The sequence below is a fragment of the Neofelis nebulosa genome, chromosome 14, assembly GCF_028018385.1.
Source record: "Neofelis nebulosa isolate mNeoNeb1 chromosome 14, mNeoNeb1.pri, whole genome shotgun sequence".
NCBI classification, from domain to species: domain Eukaryota; kingdom Metazoa; phylum Chordata; class Mammalia; order Carnivora; family Felidae; genus Neofelis; species Neofelis nebulosa.
In genome coordinates, this window is record NC_080795.1 from 4,739,603 (window position 1) to 4,758,907 (window position 19,305).

A 19,305-nucleotide genomic window follows, 5' to 3' on the forward strand; every position below is an offset into this window, starting at 1 on the left:
ACCATGAGATCATGAGCCGGGATCACGAGTCAGATGCTCAACCAACTGAGCCACCCAGGTGCCCTGCCCCCCCCCACCCCCAACAGAGTTTAGAAGAATGGGCTTGAAGCTGAGAAAGTACATTTACTCATTGATACAATTTATATACACCTTGCATATATTTTTGAACTTGTTTACAACATCCGAAACAACTCCATACATCTTCCTAATGAGCCACAGTTATCTTTTTGTACCAAGAGTTTTTCACTTTTTCCCCAGAGCGGGGATCCACAAAGTCCCAACAGTGATACTATGCATTTCCAGCTGCTGTTAATTATTCTTTCAATTCCATCACAGATCTATCTGAATACTCTGTTACCAAAACACAAAATTGGCAAGCTAACCATCACCAGCAGGCCTTGTATCAAATTAAGGGAAAGGAGAGGAGGTAAGAAATTAGTTAATATGTACACACAAGTAAGAAAGGCACCAGCTGCCACAGTCCTGTAACTTTCTTCTTCCACCAGTCAGTGTGTGTTTTTCCTTTACCGGAACTGAGCAGGTTAGGATGTTTTTACCCAGTGGGATGACCCAAACCTTCATCGCCAAACTTTCTGAATTGTCAGTGGTTCTGCGTTGAGGTTGTTGCTTGAGTTTTCCTGCAATTTCTTCTTACTGGACATGGAAGTCCCAAGAGGCCCTGGGTGAAACCTGGTTTCCAGACTTTGCCCGCCCCGTGAAGGAGAATCCAGTGTCCCCGGTGTCCAGGGTCAAGTAGCCAGGACAGTAACTCCCTTCTCTGCCTGCTGGTTCGGTGGCATGAGGGTTCCAAATGGCCAAATGGTTGTCACAACTTCCAGTGCAGTGGAATTATTATCATTCTGGTGAAAGAATTCTGCTCGGAAGCAAGACCTCCAAACTAGCAGAGCTCGAGGTTTCAGGAATGGGCAATGGACATGTTATGAGTGAGCTAGTAAGTAACTAAGTGAGAAGAGCCATTGCCATTTTCACCCTTGATTCCTGAACCAGCTTGTTTGTTTTTCGTTTTTGTTTTTTAAATTTAATTTATTTTTTTAATTTACATCCAAGTTAGTTAGCATCTAGTGCCACGACGATTTCAGGAGTAGATGCCTTAATGCCCCTTCCCCACTTAGCCCATCCCCCCTCCCACAACCCCTCCTGTAACCCTCCGTTTGTTCTCCATACTTATGAGTCTCTTCTGTTTTGTCCCCCTCCCTGTTTTTATATTATTTTTGCTCCCCTTCCCTTAGGTTGATCTGTTTTGTCTCTTAAAGTCCTCATATGAGTGAAGTCATATGATATTTATCTTTCTCTGACTAATTTCACTTAGCATAATACCCTCAGTTCCATCCACGTAGTTGCAAATGGCAAGATTTCATTCTTTTTGATTGTCGAGTAAGACTCCATTGTCTATACATACCACATCTTCTTTATCCATTCATCCATCGATGGACATTTGGGCTCCTTCCATGCTTTGGCTATTGTTGTAGTGCTGCTATAAACATTGGGGTGCATGTGCCCCTTTGAAACAGCACACTTGTATCCCTTGGATAGATACCTGGTAGTACAACTGCTGTGTCATAGGGGTAGGTAGTTCTATTTTTAATTTTTTCAGGAACCTCCATACTGTTTTTTCCAGAGTGGCTGCACCAGTTTGCATTCCCACTAGCAGTGCAAGAGAGATCCTTTTTCTCCACATCGTCACCAACATGTGTTGTTGCCTGACTTGTTAATGTTAGCCATACTGACAGGTGTGAGGTGGTATCTCATTGTGGGTTTGATTTGTATTTCCCTGATGATGAGTGATGTTGAGCATTTTTTCATGTGTCAGTTGGCCATCTGGATGTCTTCTTTGGAGAAGTGTCTATTCATGTCTTTTGCCCATTCCTTCACTGGATTATTTGTTTTTATGGGTGTCGAGTTTGACAAGTTCTTTATAGATTTTGGATACTAACCCTTTATCTGATATGTCGTTTGCAAATATCTTCTCCCATTCTGTCGGTTGCCTTTTAGTTTTGCTGATTGTTTCCTTCACTGTGCAGAAACTTTTTATTTTTATTTTTATTTTTTTATTATTTTTTTTTTAATTTTTTTTTTTTTTTTTTTTTTTTTTAATTTACTTTTGGGACAGAGAGAGACAGAGCATGAACGGGGGAGGGGCAGAGAGAGAGGGAGACACAGAATCGGAAACAGGCTCCAGGCTCCGAGCCATCAGCCCAGAGCCTGACGCGGGGCTCGAACTCACGGACCGCGAGATCGTGACCTGGCTGAAGTCGGACGCTTAACCGACTGCGCCACCCAGGCGCCCCAGAAACTTTTTATTTTGATGAGGGCCTAATAGTTCATTTTTGTTGAACCAGTATATATTTTGTAGGAGAAACTGCATAACTTATTGGTCATGGATTCAAAGCATTTACTGTGTTCTGTAAGCTTCAAGCCCATGCTTTAAGTGTCCTTTTATCCCAACTGGCACTAAAACTGAGTTTTCGAAGGCTCCATTCTTATTATATTAGTTCCACCTATCTAGGTGATGGTATCTATGATATTAGTTAATGCCACAGACACAAGGCCATTTTCCACTGAAAAGATTTCTTTTTACTAGTCTTATGCAGGGCCACTCCTGAGTGGGTCCATAATTGTGTCAATGTCAACATTCACTTTCACTTGGGGCCAGCATATTCAGGACAAGTATCTGCAAACCAGGCCTGAGTTTTTTTTCTTTCTCATTCAACACGTCATCAGTAACACCCCCCCTGAGTTTATAGGTATGGTTTGAAGGGAAAGAGGTGATACAGGAGTTGATGAAGGTTGTCTTATCTATCTGGTCCTATAACTTGTACCTTTATGATTTGCTCAAGCAAGATCTTAAATCCTTTTCTACCTGATAATAAATTGTAGCTATTTATGTCCAATCTCATGGCTTATTGGGTCAGAGAGGTGTCTTATGTCCTTATGGTGACTTGATGAAGCATCATTAGACATTCAGCTTTCATTAAGGCCTAGGAGCATGCCAGAAGCTATTTCTACAAAAGAAAATAGTTATCTGCAGAAGATTTGAACTTACTGTGAAACATTAGAGATCTGAGCTATGCTTTCCCTATCTGTGTTTTCCCAAGGCTCTGAACATCCACAAATGCTATAAGTATCATTCTACCTCTTGGTCATAGGCCCAAGTAGGAGAGCATCTTGCACCATAGACTGAACTTGCTGCAGAACCTTCTTGTGCTCTGTTCCCCCACTTAAAATGGACAGGCATCTGGTTCACTTGATAAGTGGGTCAGAGCAACATACTCAAATGCTACTACAAACAACCCACCAAAATGCAGAATCCAAAAGGCCCACCAGGCATTATACCTCTATTTCAGTGGCAGCCATCGCAAGATGCCATTACATGTCATTCTTCTTTTATGCTCTAGATCACTGTGTGCCAGAAACATCACTGAAATGTTAGGGTCCTAAATTTTCATGGAGTTTGCCTGCTATATTCCGGTTCACATGTATCTTAATAAGGTATCCAGAGTAACTTTTATGTCTGTTCATTTGGTAAATTATCACAATATCATCAGTGTAGTGGCCCGGTGTGATATTTTGTGGAATATCAAGATGATCACAGTCTCTGAGAACCATGTTATGGGAGACAGCAAAAGAGTTGATGAGCCCCAGAGGTATGACTGCAAAGCTGTTCTCTTGGTCCTACTGGGAAAAATGCAAACCACTTCTGGTGGTCCCTATTAACTAGTAGAGACAAAGGAGCCTTTGGCAAATCAATACTTCATATCCAGGGCTGTGTTCTTTGCTTTAATAAAGATAGCAATGAGGAAGAGCAGCTACATTACAGCATCATGTGATTATGTTTATGACAATCCAAAGTCATTCTGGAACACCCTTTCATCTGCCGCATAGGAAGGAGAGGCAAATTAGATATACGCATGTACCCTACATCTTTCAAGTCTTTGATGGTGGCACAATTTCTGCAAATACCCTGCAAGTGTATTGTCATTGGTTTGTATACCAGTCGGGAGAGGAAGTTTTAGGGGCTTCGTCTTTGTCTTTTCTCTCATAATGGATCTTGTTTCCAAAGTCAGAATGTCCATTCTAATTACACATTCAGCAAAACAGGAAAATACCCATAAGTTCCATTAATGAATCCATGGTCTGCCATGATTCAAACTTGGGCCCAAACTTCATTCATCATCTCACCACTATAGGCCCCTCCTTTCACTGGAATTCTGTAATTCTATAATTCTATAATTTGGGTGCTGAGGAAATAGTTCAATTCAGAGCCAAAGCCTAATAATCCCCAAAGGTCTAGGTATTTCCTTTTTTTCCCAGGGTCTAGTGACTTCATTAAATGGCCACACATACCTTTGGGGAAGTGTAAGAAAGGAATCCTTTATACACTTGTATTGGTGCTGCAGGGTCCCTTCTCAACGGACTCTCCCTGCCTGCCTACACTTTAGTCAAGGCACTCTGGGTTTGTGAATGGCTTAGGTATGGAACCGAGATAAAAGTTCATGACCCTCCATTTTGAGGTCTTAAGTCCAGATTCTGGCCACAAAACTGGAGATCTTCCTGGTATAGAGATCAAGTAACATTTCAGTAGGCCATTTTCCTCTTTCATTGTAGGGACATCATGGTCAATTAGCCACTGCCAAAGATGCCAGTGGGTCAACACATTTTGGTGACTACTTCTTCCCTATCCCATTATGGTTAGTGGACCCTCTTTGCCTTTGGGAGTTATGGACCGCCAGTTGAACTCCGCCATTCTAGGACTCCGCTACCTGTACCCTTCAAATCAGGGAATCCATCTCAGTGATGGCATTTCCTTCCTTGGTATATGGTGTACAGACAGCAGTGTCACCACTGAGCTTTGCAAAGATGCGGGTGACCCACTCCCTAATGGGTCTCTCAATGTTTTAATGGATGCAGGGTCTTCTGGTTCCTCCAAGGGAATGCAGTGCATGGGCGGGTGGGTATACAGGTCATGGGGTGATATATTCACTTTAATATATTTGTTTCTCTAAGCTACCATTAAGTCCAAGGTTCAACCAACCCAACCAACCAAATACACTGAGACTGTATGTATCTATACTTGTGGTGAGCATAACAGCTACAGTTGTGAAATCACTATGTTGTATGCCTGAAACTAACGTAACATCATGTGTCAACGATACTCAAATAAAACAACAGCAACAGCAACAACAAGGAACCCAAATAACCTGTCAGAGCTATCTGCAACAGCATGAGGTAATACATTAAATTCAGACTCTCTGGCAGGTGCACCCATTTCAATAAATTTGGCTCCTTATGGTTTTTAAATTTTTTTTTCAACGTTTTTAATTTATTTTTGGGACAGAGAGAGACAGAGCATGAACGGGGGAGGGGCAGAGAGAGAGGGAGACACAGAATCGGAAACAGGCTCCAGGCTCCGAGCCATCAGCCCAGAGCCTGACGCGGGGCTCGAACTTACGGACCGCGAGATCGTGACCTGGCCGAAGCCGGACGCTTAACCAACTGCGCCACCCAGGCGCCCCGCTCCTTATGGTTTTTAAATATATTCTCCTTGATGTGACATCATGAAAATGCATCCTCATACAGATCCCTTAGCTTTATGATAACATAGATCATAAAAATCTTGCAATTACTTTGGTGCAGGAACGATTTCCTCCAGTCAGGTTTTGTTCTTCTCCCAAAGATGCCGATATATGTCACCGGGTTTGGGTCTTGTGGCAACGAGGGCTGGCTGAGTTGATCTGAAGGAAAATAGGCCTCCCTTCACATGGAAACCGCTCTAGGTGAGCTTATGATGTGTCTTGAAGTGAAGGAAGACTTTACTTGATTCATGTTTGGGAGGGTGGGCTGCTTTCACAGGGAATGATGGTTAATTTTGTGCATCACTTTAACTGGGCCGCAGGATGCCCAGGTATCTGCTCCAACATTACTTTGGGGGTGTTTCTGTGAGGGTGTTTCTAGAAGAGATTAGCATTTGAATCAGTGAAGTCAGTAAGGCAGACGGTTTTCCCCCTGTGGATGGGCATCCTTCAACACCCTGAGGGCCTTGAAGAGAGTAAAAAGGTGGAGAAAGGTTGAATGAAGTCTCTGCCTGACTGCTGTTAACTTCGGTCTTCTGCCCTCAGTGCTCCTGGTTCTCAGGCCTCCATGATTCTTAGAGGAAACCTGAACTGGATTCCACACCATTTGGTTAGGCATAATTTACTCCATTTTACATATAAATACACTGCTAGCGGTGGTTGCTTCCCAATATCCATGCCCGTCTTCTTCCTAAGGAGTGTAATTCTTACTACATTTGGAACAGTCAGTGTACCTAGCTAAAGGCTTAAATTCCTACCCTTTCTTACAACTAGATGAAACCGTGAGGCTACATTTTGTTTACGGAGATGTAACTGGAAGTGTTGTGTGGGAATTCTGGGGAGTATGTTAAAGGAACCTAATTTGTTTGGGCTTCTGACCCTCTCCTTTTCATTCTTCCTGCCTCCTGGACTATGAAAGTGATGGCTGGAGCTCCAGGCACTGTACTGGTTTATGAAATAATCTTAAAAATAAAAGCCCCTGGGCTCAGAATTTGAGAATGAAAGAGCAGAAAGATAGAAAGTTTTAGGGTCCCAGATGACTAGAGTTATAGAAATACATGTGATAGAAATGCATGCCTGTCTTGTTAGTCATTTTGGGTTTTCCTTTCTATGTAACCAAGCACAATCCATAACCATTTATAGATACAGGATTCCAGAAAGATGAAACCGATTGCCTCAGATCATGCAATTTGTAAGCAGCATAGCCAGGATGCAAATCTAAGATAGAGTCTTCCTCTGTATGTCATAAAATATTATGCGATAATGAATAATAATGCATAATATATTTATACCACTTCATATCAGTTCATTGATTCAACTCACTCTCAACACCACCTTTGGCATAATTTATGGTACTTAAATAAATTAGCAAAAAAAAAGATGTTATTTTTTATATTAGGATCAAAGCAGGTAAGACAGTTTTTTTTTTCATTTTTAAATAAACATGTAAATTTAAGGTGTACAATGTGTCACTGTGATACATTTGTATATTGGATTTCAATCTTCTTAAATTTGCTGAGATTTGTTTTCTGTTCTAGCATATTATCTATTCTGGGGAAAGTTCATGCATGTAAGGAGAATGTGTGTTCTGCTGCTATTGGATGAAATGTCCTGTATATGTCTGTTCGGTCCATGTGTTCTAAAGCATGGTTCACGTCCAATATTTCCTTGTTGACTTTCTGTCTGGATGATCTATCTATTGCTGATAGTGCGGTATTGAAGTCTTCTGCTATTATTGTATTGTTGTCTCTTTCTCCCTTAAGATCTGTTAGCATTTGCTTACTATATTTCAGTGCTCAGGTGCCGGGAATGTACATATTTATAATTGCTGTAACTTCTTGATCCATTGATCCCTTTCTCATTATGTAATGACCTTCTTTGTCTCTTGTTATGTTTTCTGGCTTGAAGCCTGTTTTGCCTGATAGGAGCATGGCTATGCCTGCCTTCTTTTGTTTTCTGCTTGCGTGGAATATCGTTTTCCACGCCTTCACTTTGAGCGTATGTGTGTCTTTAGAGCTGAAATGACTCTCCCTAGGCAGCATATGGTTGGATCATGCTTTTTTTTATCCATTCAGTTACGCAGTGCCTTTTTGCTGGTGAGTTCAATCCATTTACATTCAGGGTGATTATTGATATGTAAGGACTTACTACTGCTTTCCAATTCTTCTGTTATCTCCATTGTTTCTTTTTTCTTCTGTTTCTACCTTTGTGAGTTGGTGGTTTTCCATGGTGATTTTCTCAGTATCCCTCTTTTTTATGTTTCATGTCTCTGCTCCAGATTTTTGTTTTGTGGTTACCATGAGGTTGGCATAAACCATCTTATAAATAAAATAGTCATTTTATGCTGACAGCAACTTATTTTCATTCACTTATAAAGCCTCCATCCTTTTATTCCTCTCTTATATTGTTAATGTTAAATTAATGTGATTTTGTTACCAAGTTGTAGAGGCTATAGTTTTAATATTTCTTTCTTTTAAACTTTATGCTATAAATGACACCCAATTCCAAAACAGAGTTACTGTTTTAAAATTCTGACTGCCTATGTATCACCTTAATCAAAGTTTTGTGTACTCTTGTCTTTTCATTAAAATTTGAACAGCTCCTTCCAACATTTCTTGTAAGGCAGATCCAATGGTGGTGAACTCCCTTAGCTTTGCCTGGGACTTTGTGCATCATATCTGAAGGATAACTCAACTGGATGGAGTATTCTTTAAATTTTTTTTAAGTTTATTTATTTATTTATTTTGAGAGAGAGAGAGCACAAGTGGGGAAAGAGCAGAGAGAGAGAGAGAGAAAGAGAATCCCAAGCAGGCTCTTCACTGCCAGCACAGAGGCCAACGTGGGGCTTGAACTCCTGAACCATGAGATGAGGACCCGAGCCAAAATCAAGAGTTGGATGCTTAACCCACGGAGCCACCCAGGTGCCCCGCCCCAGGTTTTAAATTAGATTATTCTTGACTGACAGTTTTTTATCTTTTAATACTTTAAATATGTCATTCTCCTCTCTCCAGGCCTGTAGAGTTTCTGCCAAAGATCTGCTGATAGCCTAATGGGAGTGGTTTTTTTTGTTTGTTTGTTTGTTTGTTTTGTTTTCGTTTTTGTCAGTTACTTTCTTTCCTTGGTTGCCTTTAAAATTCTTTATCATTGACTTTTGACAGCTTCACTGTAACGTATCTCAGAGAAGGTAGTTTTGCATTGAGATAATAAGGTATTCTATTAGCTTCACGGACTTGGATATGCAGTTCCTTCCTCAGGTTTGGGAAGTGTCCTTAAATAACCTCTCTGCCTTCTTCCCCTCTCCTTCTTCATGTATGTATGCCCATTATTCTTATGTTCACTCTCCTAACAGAGTCTGGTAATTCTCAGAGGATTTCTTTACTTTTAAAAGATCTTCTGTCTCTTACACCGGAATCATTTCTAGATTCCTGTCTTCCAGATTGCTTATTCTCTCTTCCATCTTATCTGCTCTATTTCCAATGCTTTCCAATGCATTCCTTATCTCCTTTATTGAGTTCTTCAGCTCCAGAATTTGTTTGGTTCTTTTTTAGAATTTCAGTCTCCTTGGTAAAGCACTCCCATTCATTAATTTTATTCTTGAGTTCACTGAATTGCCTGAGTTTTTTTACAGAGCTTGTTGAATTTCTTCATTACAGCTGTCAAAAATGAGTGACTTCACAATACTCCATGTCTCTATTTGGTTGCTGAAGATCTGTCATTTTCTGTTTGTGATACCGTATTACTGTGATTTTTTTCCTGGCATTCGATGAAACGGGCTTCTGTCGCTGCCCTTGAAATACTGAACACTGTTCACACTTGGGTAAGATTTTATTCATTTGGAGTTCAATAGGTTGGCAATTAGAAGCCTTTCTTTTGTTTTCCAGTAGGTGGCGCTTGAGCACAAGGTTTTAGTTTCTCTTCCTTGAGCTGTGTGGCCTTTGCAGTTGGGAGCCGGCCTAAAAAGAGAGGTGCTTGGGTGGGTGGCTCAGTCGGGTAAGAGTGGGCTCTCAGCTCAGGTCTTGCCCCTGGATTGGGCCTGTCATGAGCTCAAGCCCCTACGTGGAGCCTACACTAAAAAAAAAAAAAAAAAAAAAAAAAGGGCCAGTGGCAGAGTCGGGGGAGGTGCGTGCTAGCCCTTGGGGTTGGGCGTGCCCACCGGTTGCTCAGGTTTGGGGGGAATCCACAGGCAGGGGAATCCCAGGGCACCTAGCGGGGCCTCTTCGCTTAACTCCAGGGCAGACGGGCCGGAAGTGTGCTCCTCTAGAGCTCCTTGCCTTTCTCCCACCCCTCCCCTCCCCTCCCCTCCCCTCCCCTCCCCTCCCCTCCCCTCCCCTCCCCTCCCCCAGTCCGCAGCCAAGGAGGCCTCTCAGCAAGTTGGGCTCTAAGGAAGAGCAGCCAGCCCCTCCAGCTGTAGACGCCTCCCGCCAGTCTCACCCTCCACCTTCTTCGCTGCTGCCCACTGCTGCCGGTGCCACCGTCTCTGCTGCCACCCCAGCTCCACGGCCGCCGCCCCCCCCCCGGTTGCCACCCGATTCCTCTGTCTCTGCAGCCTCCCCGAGGTCCAGCCTCCCCCCCCCCCCCCCCCCGGCCCCCTGCGCGGATGGACGGACCGCTCCAGTCCCGGTGGATGTCTGACTAGTTGTAAACGGAGGGGGAGGCGCGAAAGCAAGGCTCACGGGGCCGTGACAGTTTTTCTCGAAGGTTCGAACCGTCGGTTTTCCAGATCACAGGTTGCTTTGCGTTTTTAACTGGGACTTCTGTTTTAACCTCAGCAGTGAGTCTCATCTTCACAAGCTTGCAGTGAGTGCAGTTCGTGAGAGAATACAACCGCAGAAAGGTCCAGAAATTCTGGGCTTTTCCAGACACGGCTGCCTCTGGTATAGAGCTGCCAGGGGCGCTCTGTGCCTGGTGGGTCGGGACGAGCCCGGTAGGGGCCGCGACGCCGCTGTCCTTGAAGGCCGCTGTGTCCCTAAGCACAGGCTTCCGGGCACAGGCTCAGAAGTACGACCGAAGGAAATAGCAGAACCTGATCCTTCCTTTTCTCTGAATTCACCCGTGGCCTTTAGTGTTTCAGGCAGGACCTGATCTTTTCTTTTCTCTAAATTCAGCCTGTGTCCTGTAGAGTTTCAGGCAGGGTAGATTTCTGACTGATTCATTAGCCTTTATCTTCTATTTTGAATAATAGTATCGAAATCAAAAATTTGGGAAGACCACGTGTTAGAAAATGTAAATCTAACCCCAAACGATAAAAGACAATTGATTTCAACCTTCTGAATGGAATGTCATCATCTTTTTCATTTACATACTCACTTTTAAGGCATCTTAGGTATGGTGGTGTCTTAATAATTAAGGTAGTAAATTAGCATAATTAACATAATTACAGCATAATAAATTAATCTTTGTATTTTGTTTAACGCTAAAACATATATTGGTGAGTTAGGTTATGATTAAAGATTACACCACTAGGGCCTTGATTTAATTAGTATTCTCTTGACTTGGAAGGTACAGTTGTTAGGTAATAAAAATTCTGAATTGAGATCATGTAGTCACTTTGAAGAAAAAGACACTTTCTTTGGTCTCATACTATACCATAAAGTCTCCGAAAAGAGAGCTATTCAGAACAGGCAAATTGGGTGAGAAGTTTTATATGCTAATGATTCAGTTCTTAGCTAAAGGGTATTTTTTAACGTACTAGTAAAGTGTAATAATAACACCATTGATTGTCAGTGCTTTTGAAGATGAGGCAAAAGGAAAGGAGGGAAACGGGGGTATTGTGGAAGTATCATAGTCACAGGTAGGACTGATGCATCTGGAAGGATGTATGTGCACACCATTTCACACAGAAGCCCACAGACCTCGGCTACAACCCTGGAGGGTGGGGGTTATGGTTGTTTCTGGGCTTGTCTCTTGACCAAATGGTAGACCACCTACCTATCGTGGGACACTTTTGAGAATAAAAAGGAGTCCCTAAATTAAAAAAAAAAGTTTAAAATATCAATTTATTAACCAACACATTGGTTTATTATAGGGGCAGATCTGCAAACTAATTGCATTCAAAAATCTCCTTCTGAAAAAGAAAAATAGCATATATTTGTGTATACTGAAGAAAAAATTTTAAACAACTTTATATTGATTATCCGATCATTCAAATGGCAGAGTCCTTTTTCTTGCTATAGATTTAAATATTCAAATACTGTAATACTTTATATTCAAATACTTGAATCAACTTTTAAGACCTATCTTTTTTTAAAATACCATGGAGCTGGTATTTTCTGAAAATATTTTTTTCAATATAGTTATTATTTAAAGCTGTTAAAAATAAAATTGCCTTCGGTCTTTTTCAAAGTTCCATTTGGAGTTAATAAAGTCGGAATTATGGGTACTTTCCATTGACTTCTCCCTATGGACCGTAATAGTTTTAATGTCAAAAAGTCTCTATGGATGTTGAAGCACTTAGCAATGGCAGAGTGAATTCTGCCACGTGGAAGATACCAGTTTGGGGATGATACTACAAAACATTCTGGGTGAGTGCAGAGGCATGGAAGCAATGTTGGTCTTACGAAGTTAAGAAAGCTGGGGAGCAGAGAAGCCCTTGACTTTGGTTATGATGCAGACATAATTCACAGTGTGCCCACACCAGCTGTGGTGTCATTCCAATATAAAGAGACCGACATAAGGAGAAGCCGCAGCTGTCAAAATGCGCAAGTATTTGCAAATATGCCTGTTTCTGAGTGCATTTTGTTTAATCCGTAAGTGCCTGCATGTGTCCTTGAAAGGGAGGTGTAAGTAAAATTGCTTCTGGAAAGGGTCAGGAAAAGAAATAGGTGATATAGGTATGTAGGTATTTAGCATGCCGATCTGCAAACTCATTCCAGCTTATTTTCACGCAACTATTAGTACTACTTTGTTAAAAAAAAAAAAATCCAGGAAAAGTGCCAAACTGGATCATTCCATAAGGACACTAGGCATGATTTAAGACTCTTCTGGTCAGACCAGGACAGATGGCCATCAAAGTCGTGTTATAGATCAGTGCTCTCCAGTACAAACCGAACACAAGTCAGATAGGTGATTTAAAATGGTCTAGTCCCATTTTTAAAAAGCCACAGACATAGGTGAAATTTACTTGAATAATATATTTGAACTGGCATCTCAGAAATATTATAATTTCGATGGCAGTCTTCATACGATTATTCACGTGCTAGTTCACATTCTTCTTTTTTGTACCGACTGTGAAATCCGGGCTGTATTTACAGTCAGGGCTTCTTTCCCTGTGGACCAACCACGTTTCAAGCGCTCAGTAACCACCCGTGTGGTTCGTGGCCACTGGATCGAAGAGCGCAGCTCTTGATGATAAACCTGTGGTTATAAATGTGTGCTACGACGCCTGCACGGTACAGCCGGGAGGCGGCCACGCGCGTTTTGAACTCAGGTCTGATGATGCCAAGGCTGGTGTCCCTTCCACTCCTGTCTCCTGAGGCGGCCTTACCGCTCAGCCTCAGCGATGGGGGGGGGGGGGGGCTCAGCTGGAACAGCGCACCCCAGGGTTCCCTAAGCCCACCTTGTCAGAGACGGTGTTTCCTTTCTTTGTCTTCCTTCCCTTCACCCCTGTTCAGAGCAGATGCTGTTCTATGTGGGAGGGCAGTTGAGGACGGGGGCCACAGACTGGTTAGAATCAGTGTAGGGAAGGGGCCAGCTCGGGGTGGGGGGCGGCAGGCAGGCGGGGCGGCCTGGCACCCCTGGGGGTGCGGGATGGGGGCGTTTGCAGAACAGTCTGCGTGAATCCCTGCCTGGAACACAACCTGTGTGGCAGTGGCATCAGGGTCCTGTCTTGGACCGGGCAGTTTCAGGAATTGGGTTTTATTATTTCATTCGGGGCTTTTCAGATCTAGGAATCCCATTGAAGTTCAAGGAGACCGTCCGAAAGGCACCCAGATGTCAGTGTCTTATTCGATGCTGGGTTGATAGCTGTCATTTGCACGTGACAGGAGACAAGCCTACCTTACGGAGTTCCGTCTTGAGTACAGGGTGAAGACCGACGGTGTGGCATATGCTGAGGATAAAACTGCCCTGGGTGTTCTGGGCTGACCCGTGTTCCCTCCCATTCACGTTGGAGTCCTAGCCCCCCGTACTCAGAATGCGACTATATTTGGAGGCAGGGCCCTTAGAGGAGCTGCAATCCGGCAGCCTCAGGCCCTGCCTCCTGTGCTGCGTGGGCAGTAACGATTTCCTGCCACCGGCAGCATCACCTGCGTGTCCCTTCTGTGTGGCTTGGCCACCCCCCTTTCAAACTCCATCCCCGGCTGCAGGGATACAGGGCTCCCAGGCCTGGTCAGGACCCACTTTTCTCCTGTCATTTCCTACACAACCGGCTGAAATCCCGAGCTGCCCACAAAGCATCGTAACACTTGATAGGAAGGAAGAGCGGGTTGAATGAAGAATTTAGGTTTGGATTATCGAGCTCGTGCACTTTATGTTTTGTTCTTTTAGTTTGTGAAAGATTAGATTTTTTTCCCACTGTATATTAAAGTTAACTTGTTAAAGCATTTACGTGTTTTACTTGAGTAGTAACTTTACGAGGCAGAATGAATACTTTTAGATGTTTCTAACTCTTAAGAAAATGCTCTGTTCCACATATAATTAATAGCCTACTTAAAATCTTTGAGGCCTTTATAGTTCGTTATGACAAGGAAGTTAATTAAAATCAAGCTCCTGTGAAAAAGATTGTTTATAAGTTTAAACAAACAAAATTTCCTATGACCAATGTGCTTAAAATGTAGTTTCTTACAACAATCAGAATGTTAAGGTTATAAATCCTTGAAATTATTAAGGTGAACCTTTTACAATTGTTTTTGTCCTTTTAATACGCTGACAGAAGGAAAGAGATACAGACATACAATAGCTAGAGATGTAACTTATTTTTTATAATAATGGGCAAATATGAAATAACCCTTTTTCTGTCATCACCTTCTTTTAGATCCTTAACCATTACAATGTATTTGTTTAAAATATCTGTTTCCTTGGGGCACCTGGGTGGCTCAGTCGGTTGAGTGTCTGACTTTGGCTCAAGTCACGATATCGCGCTTCATGGGTTTGACACCCACCGTTGGGCTCCGTGCTGACAGCTCAGGGCCTGGAGCCTGCTTCAGATTTTGTCTCCCTCTCTCTCTGCCCCTCCCCTGCTCACACTCTATCTCTCTCAAAGATAAATAAACATTAATAAAATTCTTTTAAATATCTGTTTCCTTACCATCTCTGTGGAGTGATTTCGGTGGATAAGGTACAGAAAAGTATTATATATATTATGTAATATGTGTATATTATGACATACATATCTTTCATATGTTCCAATTTTTATTTTGTTTTCCTGAAAAGTTTTCTTTAACTGGGTTGACTCTAACATCTGAAAAAGGGAAGGGACTTTGACATGAGAAATTAGTGGCCTTTCTCATCTGACCCCTGGTTTTACGATTTGGGCCTCCTAAGTGGACCTTGGGTTCGCTTCCTCACTGCCAAGGCCATGATCTTGTTCAGGGACTCCTTTGAAGTGAGATGTACCGGAAAAGGGTGAGGTCATTTGAGGTACTTCTTGGATGTGGTTTCACATGATATTGACTCATGTAGAAAAGGTTGTTCCCTTTCACTCCTTCCAATTATTTGAAGGAAAGATCTCAGCCTGGAGCTAGTGTATCCCTAAAATCATCCTTATCAACCAAGATGGACCCCTACATGGCAAGAATGCCTAGCTAGGATTCAAGACTGTGGTTTTGTTTTCTTGAATGTATCTTCCTACCTCTATCTCTATTTATGACAAATAATTCTGTCATGCAATTTATGGTGATAGTAATAATATAAAGTTTCTTTTAAAAATGAGTTACTAGGGGCACCTGGGTGGCTCAGTCGGTTGAGCGTCCGGCTTCGACCCAGGTCATGATCTCACAGTTCGTGAGTTCGAGCCCCACGTCGGGCTCTGTGCTGACAGCTCGGAGCCTGGAGCCTGATTCGGATTCTGTGTCTCCCTCTCTCTCTCTGCACATCCCCAGCTCATGCTCATACTCTGTCTCTGTCAAAAATAAATAAACTTAAAAAATTTTTTTAAATGAATTACTAAAAAAAGAGTTAAAGGTCATCTTTACTCTCTATACAAACACTGTAAAGATGGGAGCTAATCATTCAAATGTAGGAAGCACTGGCCTAATCCAAGCCCTAGGAATTCTCACAGACTATTGTAAGGACATCCTCTGTGCCCTCTTTGCCTTCCCTGCCTCCTTGTTGCACAAACCTTTCATCACTCTGGGGTGCGAATCAGATAAGGTTACTGTCTTGCTTTCGTGGCTCCGCCATTGCCCATGGAAACATCTCAACTCTTTAGCACGGAATGTACACAGGGCGCTCACCTCTTGCCATCACTCCTTCCTGGGAGCTTCGGGCGTTAGCCACACCAAACCACCTGGGTCCTTGATCATGACAAAGACGTGACCAAGACAGACCTCTACGTCTTTGTAGATAAGATACTTCTGTTAAAAGCCATTCTCTCAGTTATATGCATCTAGTACGGAGGAAGAGGATGTGTGCTTCTGGAAGCTAAATGTAAAAGAGGAGAGAAGACTTTTATTGTGACCAACCCTGGACTAAGTCCCATCCCTAAAACAAGGACTTGGGAGAAGAGCTTTTCTAGCAGAGATGTTCGACAAGGATGGAAGGGATACAAGGGTTCTGAGCTGAGGGCAGACGTTGACTGGTTTGAAAGGAACAGTTGACGGGAGGGTAAAAGCAGATGAGAATGTCATTTCAAGACCTCCTTTTGTTCTGTCTTTTGCCAGAAGTTAGACTCTCGTTCGCTTTTGGGGGGAGGCCACGCCAATTCTGGAAAAGCCACTGGCATGGGTTTTGTAGTTGTATTTGCAGAGTGGTGGTTAGGGGACGTGCCTGACAGCCTGAGTAGGCAGGTATGTCCTCCATTACTCCGCCACTCGGTAGGTGTGTACTTTGGGCTTTGTGAGGATTCACTGAAGTAGCTAAAGGACTTGGCACACTGCTTGGGCACATCGTGAGCTCCACGGAGGTATTCGCCATTCTGTCACTTGCTATCACAACGCAAAGGCAGAGATACGACGTTTGGGCAGAGGCTGCTGGCACATCTGTGCCTCCCCTCGCTTTCCCTCCTCCCTGGCTTCTCCTGGGGTGTTGTGACACAATCCGGGATCCAGTTACATCATTTCATCCACCAATATTTCACTCTGGTTGACATACAATTTAACAGCTGAATATGTCACCAAGTACACTTTAAAAAAATCTTTATTTAAACATTTCTTTCTAGCCTGCCAGATTTTTAGGTGGTAGATTTTTAACTTTTCACTCTGTCACTATATACATATATATGATATATATTTCTCACTATATATCTCACTGTATATATCATATATATATCACTATATATGATATATATCACATATATGTGTATATAGTAATATGTACATATTATATGCATTATATAATTATGTAGAATATATTTATATAACAAATATATAATAGTTCTCCCAAATTAAATTATGAAATCAAAGTGTATGAACTTAAAAAACTCGTTTAATGTTTATTCGTTTTTGAGAGAGAGAAAGACAGACAGACAGAGACAGAGAGCAAACGGGGTGGGGGGCAGAGAGATAGGGAGACACAGAATCCGAAGCAGACGCCAGGCTCTGAGCCAACGGCACAGAACCCGACGTGGGGCTCGAACTCACGAACCACAAGATCGTGACCCGAGTCAAAGTTGGACTTTGAACCAACTGGCCAACTCAGGCACCCCAAGGGTATGAGCTTTTTAAAGACACTCACCTGATACATATTCCTGTTTTCCAGCATTTGGTGTACACATTTGATTGATATTAATAAATGCTGTCCTCTTTTCAACGTGACCACAGGGATCTGCGTCCGTTTTATTCAATGCTTCATTTCCCACATCCAGAGCAATGCCTAACACACACCAAAATGTTCAGTAAATGTTTGTAAATGAATGAATGGTGCTCCGTTTACATCATTCCTGTTTGCATTCATTCATTTGTTTGACAAATGTGTATTGGGGACCCTCTACGTTCCAGACATCCTGCCAGGTACTGGGGGTACAGTAGCAAATGCTGCCCCCACTTCTGTCTTCAGGGAGCTAACCTCCCCGCTCAGTGTTCTGGGCCGCCCTGCCTGAGCAAGGTGTGGGGCTGGTGCCAACCCACAGACTCTTGGTCTGTGATGAGATCAGCACGGGAACTGAGAGCGGATGCTTAGAAACAGCTATGGCCACGTGACAGTAATTTTACGTTCTATGGATACCGTAATAATAAAAACTTCTTTTGTGTTTTGAATGCATTTTTAAAAAATTATTTTCCTAGTCATTTATTTTTATTATATTTGGCAAATGCATGTGTCCAAGAAAGGGGGGAAAAGCCCACTAGTCCTTCACTAAAGATAGTATGAGAAGCTGTGCTCTGTGCTCTATTGCAGTGTAGGAGGGAAAAACTAGAACATTCCACGTGTATTTTTATATGTCATAAGTAAAGCAATTGAGCTGCAGTGAGATTCATTACCAATGAAGACTGTGTCCTCACGAGGTCCCTGTGTCTGGTTCCTTTTCAAGCACAGCTGCAAAGCCTCCTGAGAGAACAGTTGGGAGCCATAACCCCCGGGGTCAAGAGCATCATGTTATCTCTGTTAGCTTTCAGCAAATTGCAAAGTTATTGCAGTTTGGTTGGGCCTAGTTAAATGTACTTGCAGATTACATTCTCTGGTATTAACTAAACCGCGTCCACAAAACGAACAAGAGACTAAGAACACTCCTGCAAAGAAACCGTAAATTGGAGTAATGGCACCGGGGTGTCTGAGTGGCTCAGCCAGTTAAGTGTCCGACTTTTGATTTCGGCTCAGGTCATGATCTCTTGGTTAATGGGATCGAGATCCAAGAGGGGATCCATGCTGATAGTGCAGAGCCTGCTTGGGATCCTCTTTCTCCCTCTCCCTCTGCCCCTTTCCCTGCTCACACACACACACTCTCTCTCTCTCTCTCTCTCTCTCTCTCTCTCTCTCAAAATAAACAAATTAAAAAAAAATAATGGCACCAACATAGACACAAACTAAAAATTAAAAAATGACAGAATGGTCACTCTTCAATCAAAAAAAGCTCTTTGTTAGTAATATTACAAGGCAAAAACCAAACAAACAACGAAAACTTAATCACATCTGACAACGAATCACACAAAACTTGAAGTTATCACTACGAAAAAATTGAAAAATGTATTTACTATGTAATAATGAGCCTCAGCTTATTATTTTGAGAGATACACTAGCAATAACATAGAGCCGTCCCAGAGAGTACAATATTTACGAAGCAGGCATCCAGGACATAAAAATGTCTGTGTCTTTGTAGATGTGTCAGTAAAGGTAAAATCTCTGTCATGGTCAGTGCTACATGTTGGTTGTTGGAAAAACAAAGTTAAAATCTCCATAAAAAAGAGCAAATCGTCAATATTACGTTTTCCAGACAGACATTGTGATTCTTTCTAGACGGACTTTTTTGAAGTTTGTCAGTCTGTGATTACAAGACATGGCCTCTCCTCCCTCCTACGGATCCGAGGGCCTTTGCCCTTGCAATCCTGGAAGCTGGGCTTAGTTGGTAAGAACGCCCACAGTTTGGTATGTTATATGAAAAACAAACAAACGAAACAGTGTTATG

The 19,305-nt window shown here is 42.6% G+C and overlaps 1 long non-coding RNA gene across 1 annotated transcript; it reads right to left on the reverse strand.

Annotated features, from left to right (window-relative positions):
* Window positions 1-9,397: 9,397 nt before the first annotated feature.
* On the reverse strand, window positions 9,398-10,117 carry LOC131494776 (uncharacterized). Its single transcript, XR_009253592.1, has 2 exons — window positions 10,023-10,117; window positions 9,398-9,544 (listed from the first exon to the last, which is right to left on the reverse strand). It is a non-coding gene; the product is annotated as an uncharacterized LOC131494776 (long non-coding RNA).
* Window positions 10,118-19,305: the final 9,188 nt, after the last annotated feature.